This window comes from Suricata suricatta, chromosome 1 (assembly GCF_006229205.1).
Source record: "Suricata suricatta isolate VVHF042 chromosome 1, meerkat_22Aug2017_6uvM2_HiC, whole genome shotgun sequence".
Classification (NCBI taxonomy): Eukaryota; Metazoa; Chordata; class Mammalia; order Carnivora; family Herpestidae; genus Suricata; species Suricata suricatta.
This window is the reverse complement of record NC_043700.1, coordinates 47,607,844-47,619,930: the sequence shown is the minus strand read 5'-3', so window position 1 is coordinate 47,619,930 and position 12,087 is coordinate 47,607,844. Positions and strand designations below refer to the sequence as shown.

Genomic DNA, 12,087 nt, shown 5'->3' with positions numbered 1-12,087 from the left:
TGTGTGTGTGTGTGTGTGTGTGTGAGAGAGAGAGAGAGAGAGAGCGAGCGAGCACGCACAAGCACGCATGTGTGTGTGTGTCTGGCCCTCCCCTATTTGTGTTCCCTCTTCTCTCTCTCAAAAATAAATATTAGAAAATTCTTGCCATGCAGGCCATACAAAACCAAGCCACAACCCAGATTCACCCAATAAGTGATGGTTTGCCAAATCCTGATCTAGTTCATTAATTTTCTCTTCTGTATCTAAGCTGCTGTTTATCCTACCCACTAGGTTTTAATTTTGATGACTTTTTTACATTTTCAGAAATTCTACTAGCTTTTTAAAAAATTTCTTATATTTATAACACCTATTCTGTATCATATTTTCTACTCTTTCCCTTCACATGTTTAGTTTGTTCTATCTGCTAATTCTTGCTTATAGAGGAATAATGGATTGTTTCCTCCCATGCTTTATCATTCTGTATTAAGTTCATTTTTGTTTGTTTTATTTCTGGGAATTACATGTGTTCTGGATTGAGGATATGTCCTTCTAGAATAGTTACCATTTTCCAAATACCTCTGTCATATCACCAGCCTTAAACCATTTCCCTAATGTCAATTCTCAATCTGGAGATTCTCCCAGACCCCACATGTACTTTAAATCTGAACATAATACCCATATGAAGGGGAAAATCATAGTCTTGAGTTCTCAGCGGATACTCCCTTCCCCAACAAATCCAGGATCCAGACTAACACAGACATCTGTGTATGCTCACAGCACATTTTTCCTAGTCTATCTGCTCCTTTAGTGAATGTTCAGCCCTTTAAATATCTATACTCTTATCTGCTGTCAATTCTAACGCTCACAGGCCTAAGGGTTTTTCTCTTGTCTCTATGGAAACTAAAACGCAAATTACTAAGACTAGCAAACACTCTAAGGGAATGTAACATCAAATTGCATACCACATGCTTTTTCAATCCCCATTCTTGTCTGCTCCCACCACACTTTTTTTATTTTAATGAGGATTTTTACCTTTTTTTTTCCTGAAGAGTACAATATGCATTTTGTAGCAGCAGGGGGATTATACTTATCTGGTCTGCTATTCTGTCAAAACCAGAGACCTCTTCCAGTCTTTTCTCTATGCATGAATAAATATGCATACAAAAACGTATTAAACACATATGCTCTTTCTGTAATTTGATTTTTTTCACTTACATCAAGAACAGTCTAACGTCCCATATCATTAGACATTTTACTACATGCTCATTAATACCGGAAACCTCTATAACAAGGTTTGCTCTACCTATCTACCCAACTTACACTCCTCCACATACATTCAAATCATGACTCTTTCAAGCACTCTCCTAATGCAAAGAATGAGCTGGCTCAAGTTGTGGCTGTTTCTCTAATTTTCTCCATCTCTCCTCCCCAAGAGACATACTAACAAACGCTTAGGTTGGCATTCTTCCTTTTCCACTTACCCGTTTATTCGTTGGGAACATTTTAATTTTTTTAATGTTTATTTATTTATTTTGAGAGAAAGCAAAAGAGAACCAGTGGGAGGGGGGGGGAGAGAGAGAGAGAGAGAGAGAGAGAGAGACAGGGAGAGAGAGAACTCCAAGCAGGCTCTACATTGTCAGCACAGAGTGGGGTCATTGTAAAGACTTGCTTCTTTCATAATGCTTTCTCCAACTACACTTGATTTCTCAAGTCTCTAAACACCCACTTTACGCAATATCAGAGGATTCAGAACTTAATCAACTGTTCATTAGTTTTATTTAAGTAATTTATTTCCTGCCAGCTAGATTAAAACTCCTTCTAGAAAGAAACTACTTATCTCACCACTTTGAAATCTCCCAACAGAACATTACAAAGTTCTTGGTACCTGATCACTGTTCAATGAATAATGAAACCAATTCTACATCAAGTTTAAGATTTAAAGCCTAGATAGTCTTGATTCAAGTAAAACAAAACACTGTAAAATAAAAAGAGAACTTCACAGGAGGAGGCTTGAAGCCACCTGGACTTGCAGCCATACCATCCGTCTCACTCAGGACTCCACAAAGAAGCTCTGATAACTTAGGGACATTATATAATTTCCTCCTTAAAGTGATGCTGAAAATCCCCAGGGCGCCAGGGTGGCTCAGACAGTTGGATGTCAGACTTTGGCTCAGGTCATGATCTCACAGTTCATGAGTTCGAACTCCATGTCAAGCTCTGTGCTGACAGCTCAGAGCCTGGAGCCTGCTTCAGATTCTGTGTCTCCCTCTCTCTCTGCCCCTCCCTGCGCTCACTTGAACTCTCTCTCTAAAAATAAATATTAAAAAAAGAAAAAAGAGAATCCCTACCTACTTCCAGGGTTGTTGTGGGGATTCAATAACATATTATACACAAAAAAATATTTATAGGACTCAGCTAAAGCAGTGCTGAGAGGAAAATTTATTCATGGATTGCGTACATTAGAAAAGAGGGAAAGTCTCAAATCAATAACCTAGGCTCCTACTTCAAGAACCTAGAAAAAGGGGCGCCTGGGTGGCTCAGTCAGGTAAAACATCTAACTTTGGTTCCTGCTCAAGTCATGATCTCACAGTTTCATGAACTCCAGGTCCTCGTTGGGCTCCATGCTGACAGTGTGGATGGAGCCTGCTTGGAATTCTCTCTCTGCTCCTCGCCCACTCATGCTGTCTCTCTCTCAAAAAGAATAAACGGGGGGGGGGGGGACCTAGAAAAAGAACAAAATAAACATAAAGTAAACAAGAAGGAAAGAAAGAGCAGGCAGCAATAAAAAAAACAGAAAAACAAAAACAAAGTATCAATTAAAAAGTTTATCAAGAGTTTTGAAAGCCTGCAAGACTGACAAAGAAAAGATACAAATTACCAACATCCAAGAGTGAAAGAGGGAATATCACTACAGTCCCTGCCGGCATCAAAAAGATAGTAAAGGACGGAAAAACTCTACACATGTAACTTTGACAACTTAGATGAAATGAAATAACATAAAATAATTAATTCTCTAACTATTAAATAAGTCAACTTTGTAATTTAAAAACCCTCCCACAGAGAACTCTCCACCCCCAGGTGATATGATCTCTCCCACAGGGAACACTTCTCAGTTCGTTTCATAAAACGAGCATTACCCTGATACCAAAACCAGACAAATACAGCACCAAAAAAGAAAGCTATAAATCTCTCTCATAAATATAGGCACAAAAATACTTAACATTAGTGAACAGAATTCAGTAATATATACAAAAGAATTATGTTGCATTTAAGTATAGAAGTATTATTTCAGATAATCTTACCCAGAAGCATGAAAATCCATCCATTTGTTCACATCTTTATTTCTCCTATCAAAATGTTTTGTTACTCTCTCACACTCACCCCTTATCTCATGCTTAATTTGTATTTTATGTTTTTTTTAATCACCTGTTCTCTTGGTTCTCCATCCCAACAGCTCTTTCTCTGACTCCTTTCACCACTGTTAAAGACCATGGTTCTCCACCAGTTCCTCCTCTGTCATCTTCTCTTAGTCTTCACTTACGAGAGCTTGCCAATTAGCTTCAATTAGCCCCTTAACCAGAGGACTCTAAATTTACCTAACCTTGACCTCCTCCTGATATCTCCTTTCCAAAGTTAGCAACACAGACATCTGCACCTTAATGTTCCAATGTAATAACGCAGTATGAGTACATCTGTGATTATACGGAAGTTATAGTAGTTAAGTGTCTTCTCCTAGCAAAGAGAATGAAAAAATTCTAAATACTTGTACACAGTGACTTACCATTCAGATCATGGCTGGCTGTTGCCCTACTTTCTAATATTTCCTTAATCAAAAAACGTTGCTGATAAAAATGCAAAGTAGAATTCTTCATCCACTAGCCACTCACTTCAGGGCTTGAAATAAGCTACATTCCTGTTAAGTAGAAACGCTAAAACCTCAATTCAGAAGTCCAAGAGGTTAGCTGAGAAGCTGACGCTTACAGTTTCAATTCAGAATTCTGCATGCACTTGTATTCCCCCCTCATTCTCACGTCTACACTTCATCATGCCAATGCCCTCGCTCTATTATCACCTTTTCTTTGCATCAGACTTCTAACATTCCTTTCCACAACTAGCAAACTCTCTTATTACCAGCAGGAACATTACCTGTGATCAGGACTTGGCTTTCAAGAGGTTGATGATACAACCATCCTACTGACTGGACTTTTCTTCTTTTAAAACTAAAATATTCTGTGGGCTCCTGAGTGGCTTGGTCGGTTAGCACCCACCTCTTCATCCCACTCAGGCTCTGCACCGGCAGTGCAGGGCCTGCTTGAAATTCCTCTCTCTCTCCCCCTCTCTTTCTGCCCCTCCCCAGCTCATGCATGTACACACTCTCTCTCTTTCTGTCAAAGTAAATAAAAATTTTTTAAAGATAAAAGACTAAAATATTTGGGGGGGTGCCTGGGTGGCTCAGTTGGTTAAACACCAACTCTTGGTTTCTGCTCAGGTCATGGCCTCACAGTTGGGAGATCAAGCCCTGTGACAGGCTCCACGCTGAGCACAAAGCCTGCTTAAGAGCCCTCTCCCACCCTGCCCCTCCCCCACTTGCTCACATACTCTCTTTCAAAAAAATTTTTTTAAACCACTAAAATACTTTGATAGTGAAACTATATGGATTTGGGATACCTCTCTGTTTATTCAGGTCTTCTTTTATGACTTTTAATAAACTTGTATAATTTTCTTCATACCAAAAACAAACAAACAAACAAACAAAAAAACCCTAAACTGCACTAAAGTAAAACACATAGTGGAAGAGAAAAAAACGTAGAAGGGAGGAAAGAAGGGAATGGCTGGTTTCATTAGGTCTGTCATTGTGTACAAATCTGAAAGGTATGAAGAGTGAATGGGGCAAGAAGCAGAGGCTCAACACTGTAAGACATTCCCAAATGACACTTCCAACTTTAATTTAATATCGTCAATAATTATAATAGCTAACAGTTATTGAATGTTTATTGTGTGCCTGGTTAAACTTATTATACTCCCAAACACAATCTTCACAACAATCCTATGAAACAGGTACTACTTTAATTCTCACAGGAAGAAAACAAAGAACAGAAATTAGGTGATTTGCATAAGATCATCCATACTAAATAAAGCTTGGCTTCAAATCAAACTCCTTGTGTTACTTTGTTTTGACAACTCATTTTAGAGTTGCTCACACTCTTAATCCCTTACCCATTAATGGTGAACTCCCTGTGATACTAACTCAAGGATCACGAGCACATGCATACCATGCATAAATTATTTTTAAATTATCCATATTACTATTGCTCCACTATAACCAGAGATAATTGTAATTAAAATGTATACTACTTCAGAACCAAAAGCTAACACTATATTCATATTTGAAGTATTTATCTGCTAAACAAAATAAGACAATAATATACTCAGCAAAATACCTTTGCCACTGTAAGCTATGACTTACTGTGTATCTGTACATGTAGTGCTACTTTTTTTTTTTAAGTCAAAATTGGCCCATAAAGGAGGCAGAATTTCATATCAACCCAGATGCAGGTTTTACAGAACTGTGTGTACATTGCTGCTGTTATTGCCAGTAGCCTTTCAAATTAGGTTAAACACAGTTCTGTACAGGAAATCATTTCAGTAAGGTTGTTGAAAGCAATATTTCAGAGGTTTTGTTTTGTTTTTAAATACCAGCAACCCAAAAGAACATCATTTCCTGATTTCCTACTAAACACAGGCATGACTAATGGCCTGTTATGGCAAAGTAGTACCTTGTTCAGAACTCAGGAAGTATGTTAATAAGCACTAAAACAATTCTCTGTCACTAGCACTACCATTAAGGTTCTGACTATTCTCTTCTATTGTTCAAAATAACATAAGGCACTTTCCAGAGAAGCTAAGTGTAGGTAAAGCATGATTCATAAGAACTGCACTTAGGCACTTCACCAGACGAAGGAGGGAAAGAGGTCATGTGTTTTTTAATCCCCACTACAATTTTTTTAAGCTTTTATTTAAATTCCAGTTAGTTAACATACAGTGTAATATTAGTTTCAGGTGTACAATATAGTGATTCAACACTTCTATACGACGCCCAGTGCTCATCACAACAAGTGCACTCCTTAATCCCCATCACCTATTAAACCTCTCCCCCCACCCACATCCCTTCTGGTAACTATCAGTTTGTTCTCTTACAGTTAAGAGTCTGTTTCTCAATGTGCCTTTTTTTCCCCTTTGCTTTTTTGGTTTCTTAAATTCCACGTATGAGTGAAATCATACGCATAATATTTGTCTTTCTCTGACTTATTTCACTTAACATAATACATGTTTCTGCAAATGGCAAGATTGCATTCTTTTGATGGCTGAGTAATATTCCATTGTATATGTATATATCACCTTTCTTTATCCATTAATCAATTGATAGACATTGGGCTATTTCTAGAATTTGGCTACTGTAGAAAATAATGTTGCTATTTATAAAACACTGGGATGCACGTATCTTTTTGAATTGTATTTCTGTATTCTTTGAGTAAATACTAATAGCACAATTGCTGAATCGTAAGGTAATCCTATTTTTCTGAGGAACCTCTGCACTGTTTCCCTCAGGGGCTGCACCAGTTTCCATTCCCACCAACAGTACATGAGGGTTCTCGTTTCTCCTCACCAATATCTGTTGTTTCCTGTGTTGTTAATTTTAGCCATTCTGACAGGTGTGAGATGATATCTCATTGTAGTTTTGATCTGCATTTTCCTGATGATGAGTGATGCTGAGCATTTCTCATGTGTTAACTATCCATATGTCTTCTTTGGAAAAATGTTTATTCATGTCTCTGCCCATTTCTTAACTGGATTATTTGTTTTTTGAGTACTATGATAAGTTCTTTAGAGATTTTGGACACCAGCCCTTTATCAAAGGTCATTTGCAAATATCTTCTTCCATTCTGAAAGCTGCCTTTAGTTTTGCCGATAGTTTCTTTTGCTGTGCAAAAACTTTTTGTTCTGTATGTTGATGTAGTCCCCGTAGTTTATTTTTCTTTCATTTCCCTTGCCTTAGGAGACATATCTAGGGAAATGCTGCTACAGCCAACAAAGAGGTTACTGCCTGTGCTCTTCTCTAGGATTTTTATTGTTTCAGGTCTCACATTTAGGTCATCAATCCGTTTTGAATTTATGTTTGTGTTTGGTATAAGAAAGTGGTCCAGGGGCGCCTGGGTGGCTCAGTCGGTTAAGCCTCTGGCTTCGGCTCAGGTCAGATCTCACGTTCATGGGTTCGAGCCCCGCGTCAGACTCTGTGCTGACAGCCAGCTCAGAGCCTGGAGCCTGCTTCCAGTTCTGTGTCTCCTTCTCTCTCTGTGCCTCCCCCTCTCATGCTCTGTCTCTCTCTGTATCAAAGATAAATAAAAAACAAACAAAAAAAAAGTGGTCCAGTTTCATTTTTTGCATTTAGTATCCAGTTTTCCCAACACCACTTATTGAAGAGACTATCTTTTTCCCATTGGTTATGCTGTCCTGCTTTGTCAAACAGTTGACCATATAGCTGTGGGTTCATTTCTGAGTTTTCTGTTCTGTTCCATTGATCTGTGTGTCTATTTTTGTGCCAATACCATACTGTTTTGGTCACTACAGCTTTGTAATATAACTTGAAGTCCGGAACTGTGATGCCTCCAGTTTTGCTTTTCTTTTTCAGGGTTACTTTGGCTAGTCAAGGTCCTTTGTGGTTCCATATAAATTTTAGGTTTGTTCTAGCTATGAAAAATGCGGTTGGTATTCTGACAGGGATTGCATTAAACATGTAGATTACTCTGGGTAATACAGATATCTTAACAATATTTGTTTTTCCAATCCATGAGCATGGAATGTCTTTCCATTTCTTTGAGTCATCTTGAATTTCTTTCATCATGGTTTTATAGTTTTTCAGAGTACAGGTCTTTTACCTCTTTGGTTAGGTTTATTCCTAGGTCTTACTGTTTTTGGTGCAAGTGTAAATGGGATTGTTTTCTTAATTTCTCTTTCTGCTGCTTCATTACTGGTGTACAGAAATGCAACAGATTTATCTACATTGATTTTGTAGCCTGCAACTTTACTGATTTCATGTATTAGTTCTAGCAGTTTTTTGGGCTATGTGTTTTTCACAATACAGTAATCACAGTAGCTTATTTACTAGATAAACTCAACCTGGATATAAAATAAGGGAAATAAAAAGTTGTCACCAATTAAAAACCAAAATTAAGAAAAATTGATTGTGCTCTGACATACTGAGTTGAGACTGAAGATTACAATACAATCACAATCTTAACCACAGTTAAGCCACTTTTATTACAGGATTGTGAGAACAAGCATTCTTTGTGCTCAAGAGCAGATTTCTAAGGCCAAATATGTTCCACAAATATCACTCAGAAACAAATCAAGGTATTAACAAGTAAACAAAGATTCTTGACTAACCCAGGTCACCTGTTTAGTCAGAATAAACCTGAAACCAGAACTCTCAACTCCTAACATAAGTCTTCAACTTGAAAATCATGCTGTTTCCTCGATTTGTTTCCCTTCCCCCAAGTTTGATAACATCCCACAAACCAAAATCATATTGTCTCACCAGTCAGTTTTTAATAAGGTTACAAATCAGATTTACAATGCACTCAAGAATTTTTTCCAATATAAACTGAGGCCCTGCCTACATTAACGGAATCAGAACTCCCAAGTGTGGGCCCAGGCTCCTGTAGTTTGACAAAACCCCCAGGTGATTTTAACACAGGGCACACAAAGCTAACTCAAAACCAATGGACTAACAAAGATTTAATGACAATTCCCATTCAGACTGATGACATCTGAACGAATGTAATAACAGACAACTAAGTAAGACAAGTGACAATCCACCTTATTCACGTAAGAATTCTACAGACTCCATCATACACCTCTAGAAGACATGGAAAGTAGAGGAGGCTTTTCACTTGCTCTAACTATATTTATATTTACAATGTACTCTAGATAACATACTTTACACATATTATCTCATTTCATCCTCACGTCCACCATCTGTGGGTAGGTATTATTTCTTCTTTACAGATAAAGAAGTATGAATCACTGAGTTAGGTAACTTGTTCAAGGCCATACAGCAAATAAGGTGAGGAGCCCAGATACAAATCTGTTTATATATCTGTTCTATACCCTCCTACTTACAAGTCTACTATTTGCTTACTTAACACTCATTCTGTCATCATTCATTTTTACAAAAAGCATGTATTAGTTTTGTAAAGAAAAGTATTACCTTGCTGCCATCACTTTAAAGCATACCATGCTAGGTTTTTAAATAAATAATGTGACAATTAGCTTTTTGGAAAAAATCAGATTTCTGTATGACAAACCAAATCTAAAAATAAGTCCCACATGGATTCAAGAGGTAACTGTAATAAATGAAACCATAAACAAAAGGAAGAGATGTAATATCATCTCAAGGTAAATATAGCCACTTCTACAGAATATTATCTGGAAAAGTTCAACAGATTTGACTCTATAAGACTCAAAAGATTCTATATATTTACTTTTTTTAAAGTTTAGATTCAAAGAAAAGACTGGGGAAAACATTTGCAACATGACATTAATGACGTAAAGGCAATACAACTTGAGCGGTCAAGGGAAATAAACAGGAAATTATATGCATACCTCATTTTATTTTGCTTCATTTAATTGCACTTCACAGATACTGCATTTTTTGTAAGTTCAAAGTCTGTGGCAACCTTAGTTGAGCAAGTCCATCTGCCATTTTTCCAAAAGTTGCTCACTCTGTGTCTCTATGGCACATTTTGGTAATTCTCATAATATTTCAAAATTTTCATCATTATTTTATTTGTTAGGGTGATCTGTGATCAATGATCTTTGATGTTACTATTGTAATTACTTCAGGGCACTACCAACCATGCCCATCTAAGACAGCAAACTTAACAGATAATTTGTGTGTGTTCTGATTGCTCCACCTATGCTATTCCCGTGTCTCTCCCTGTCCTCAGGCCTCCCTATTCCCTGACACACGACAGTATTGAAATGAGGCCAATTAATAACCCTATAATGGCCTGTAAGTGTTTAAGTGATAGAAAGAGTCACATGTCTCTCACTTTAAATCAAAAGCTAGGAATGATTAACCTTAGTAAGAAAGGCATGTTGAAAGCCAAGAGAGACCAAAACCTAGGCCTCCCATGCCAAACAGCCAAGTTGTGAATGTAAAGGAAAATTCTTGAAGGAAATTAAAAGTGTTCACACAAGAGATAAGAAAGCAAAACAACCCTATTGCTAATATGAAGCAAGTGGTGTGGACAGAAGATCAAACCAGCCATAACATTCTGTTAAGCCAAAGCCTAATCCAGGGCAAGGCCCTAATGGTCTTCAATTCTGTGAAGGCTGAGAGAAATAAGGAAGCAGTCAAAGAAAAGTCTGAAGCTAGCAGAGGCTGGTTCAAGAGGTTTAAGGAAGTAAGCCATCTCTGTAACATCAAAGTGCAAGGCAAAGCAGCAAGTGCTGCTGTAGAAGCTGCAGCAAGTTATCCAGAAGATCTTACTAAGATAATTAACGAAGGTGGCTAAGCTAAACAACAGATTTTTAATAGAGATCAAATAGTCTTCTATTGGAAGAAGATGCCATCTAGGACTTCCACAGCCAGAGAGGAGAAGACAATGCCTGGCTTCAAAGCTTTTTAAAGGACAGACTCTCCTGTTAGGGGCGAATGCAGCTAAGTTGAAGCCAATGCTCATTATCACTGCGAAAATCCTAGGGTCCTTAACAATTATGGTAGATTTACTCGGCCTGTGCTCTACAAATGGAACAAAACTTTGATGACAGCACATGTTTACAAAACAGTTTACTGAATATTCTAAGCCCAGCGTTGAGACATACAGCTCAGAAAAAAAAAAAAAGATTCCTTTCAAAATATGCTCATTGACAGTGCACCTGGTGACTCATGACCAAGAGTTCTGATGGAGATGAACAATAAGATTTATGTTTTTTCATGCCTGCTAACACCACATCCATTCTGTAGCCCAAAGATCAAGGAGTCACTTCAACTTTCAAGTCGTATTATTTAAATTTAAGAAATACATGTTGTGGAGTGCCTGGGTGGCAGAGTCCGTTAAACTCGATCTCGGCTCAGATCATGATCTAATGATCTTTGTGGGTTCAAGCCCAACAGTGGGCTCTGCGCTGATGGCACAGAGCCTGCTTGACATTCTGTCTCCCCTTGTCTCTGCCCTTCCCCTGCCTGTGTGCACTCTCTTTCTCAAAGTGAAAAAATTTTACAAAAAGAAATACATGTTGTAAGGCTATAGCTGCCATAGATATGGATTCCTCTGATGGATCTTGGCAAAGTAAATTGAAAGCCTTCTGGAAAGAATTCACCATGCTAGATGCCATTAAGAACACCTGTGATTCATGGGAAGTGGTCAAAATATCAACATGAACAGAATTTTAGAGGAATCTGATTCTAACTTTAATGGATGACTTTGAGGGGTTCAGGACTTCAGTAGAGGAAGTAATGCACATGTAGAAACAGCAAGAGAACAAGAATGAGAAGTGGAGCCAGAAGAAGGCTGGGCTCTGGCCCCACAATTCTAGTTCACAGCATCTGGCATAAGCCCTGGAATCTACAGATTTAAAAGGTGATTCTTGGGGTGCCTGGGTAGCTCAGTCAGTTTTAGTGTCCGACTCTCAATTTTGGCTCAGGTCACGATCCCAGGGTCATAGGATCAAGTCCCATGTCAGGCTCGGTGCCAGGTATGGAACCTGCTTGAGATTCTCTATCCCTCCCTCCCTCTCTTAAAAAAAAAAAATACAAAAGTGGAGCCTAACAACTGAAGATGGGACTGACTTTCTGAAATCTCATGATAACAAACAGATGAGTAATTGCTTCTGACCGATGAGCAAAGAAAGTGGTTTCTTGAGATGGAATCTACTGGTGAAGATGCTGCGAAGACTATAGAAATGACAACAAAGGGGTTAGACTATTACAGAAACTTAGTCAATAACACAGGGCGAGGTTTAAGAGAACTGATTGCAGTTTTGAAAGAAGTTCTACTGCACATAAAATGCTATCAAACAGCTTCATATGCTACAGAGAAATTG

General features: G+C 38.1%; 1 protein-coding gene across 3 annotated transcripts in view; it reads right to left on the bottom strand.

The window, feature by feature from the left end:
- Nucleotides 1-12,087, bottom strand: part of EXTL3 (exostosin like glycosyltransferase 3) — a 75,721-nt gene that overhangs the window by 56,821 nt on the left and 6,813 nt on the right. The window contains exon 1 of one of the 3 annotated variants that reach the window (XM_029938455.1): nucleotides 2,568-2,597. The exons of the other annotated variants lie outside the window; for them this stretch is intronic. The gene's annotated coding sequence lies outside the window, so the exon portion shown is untranslated. Of the gene's footprint in view, nucleotides 1-2,567; nucleotides 2,598-12,087 lie in introns of those variants that run through there. 3 annotated transcript variants of the gene reach the window in all.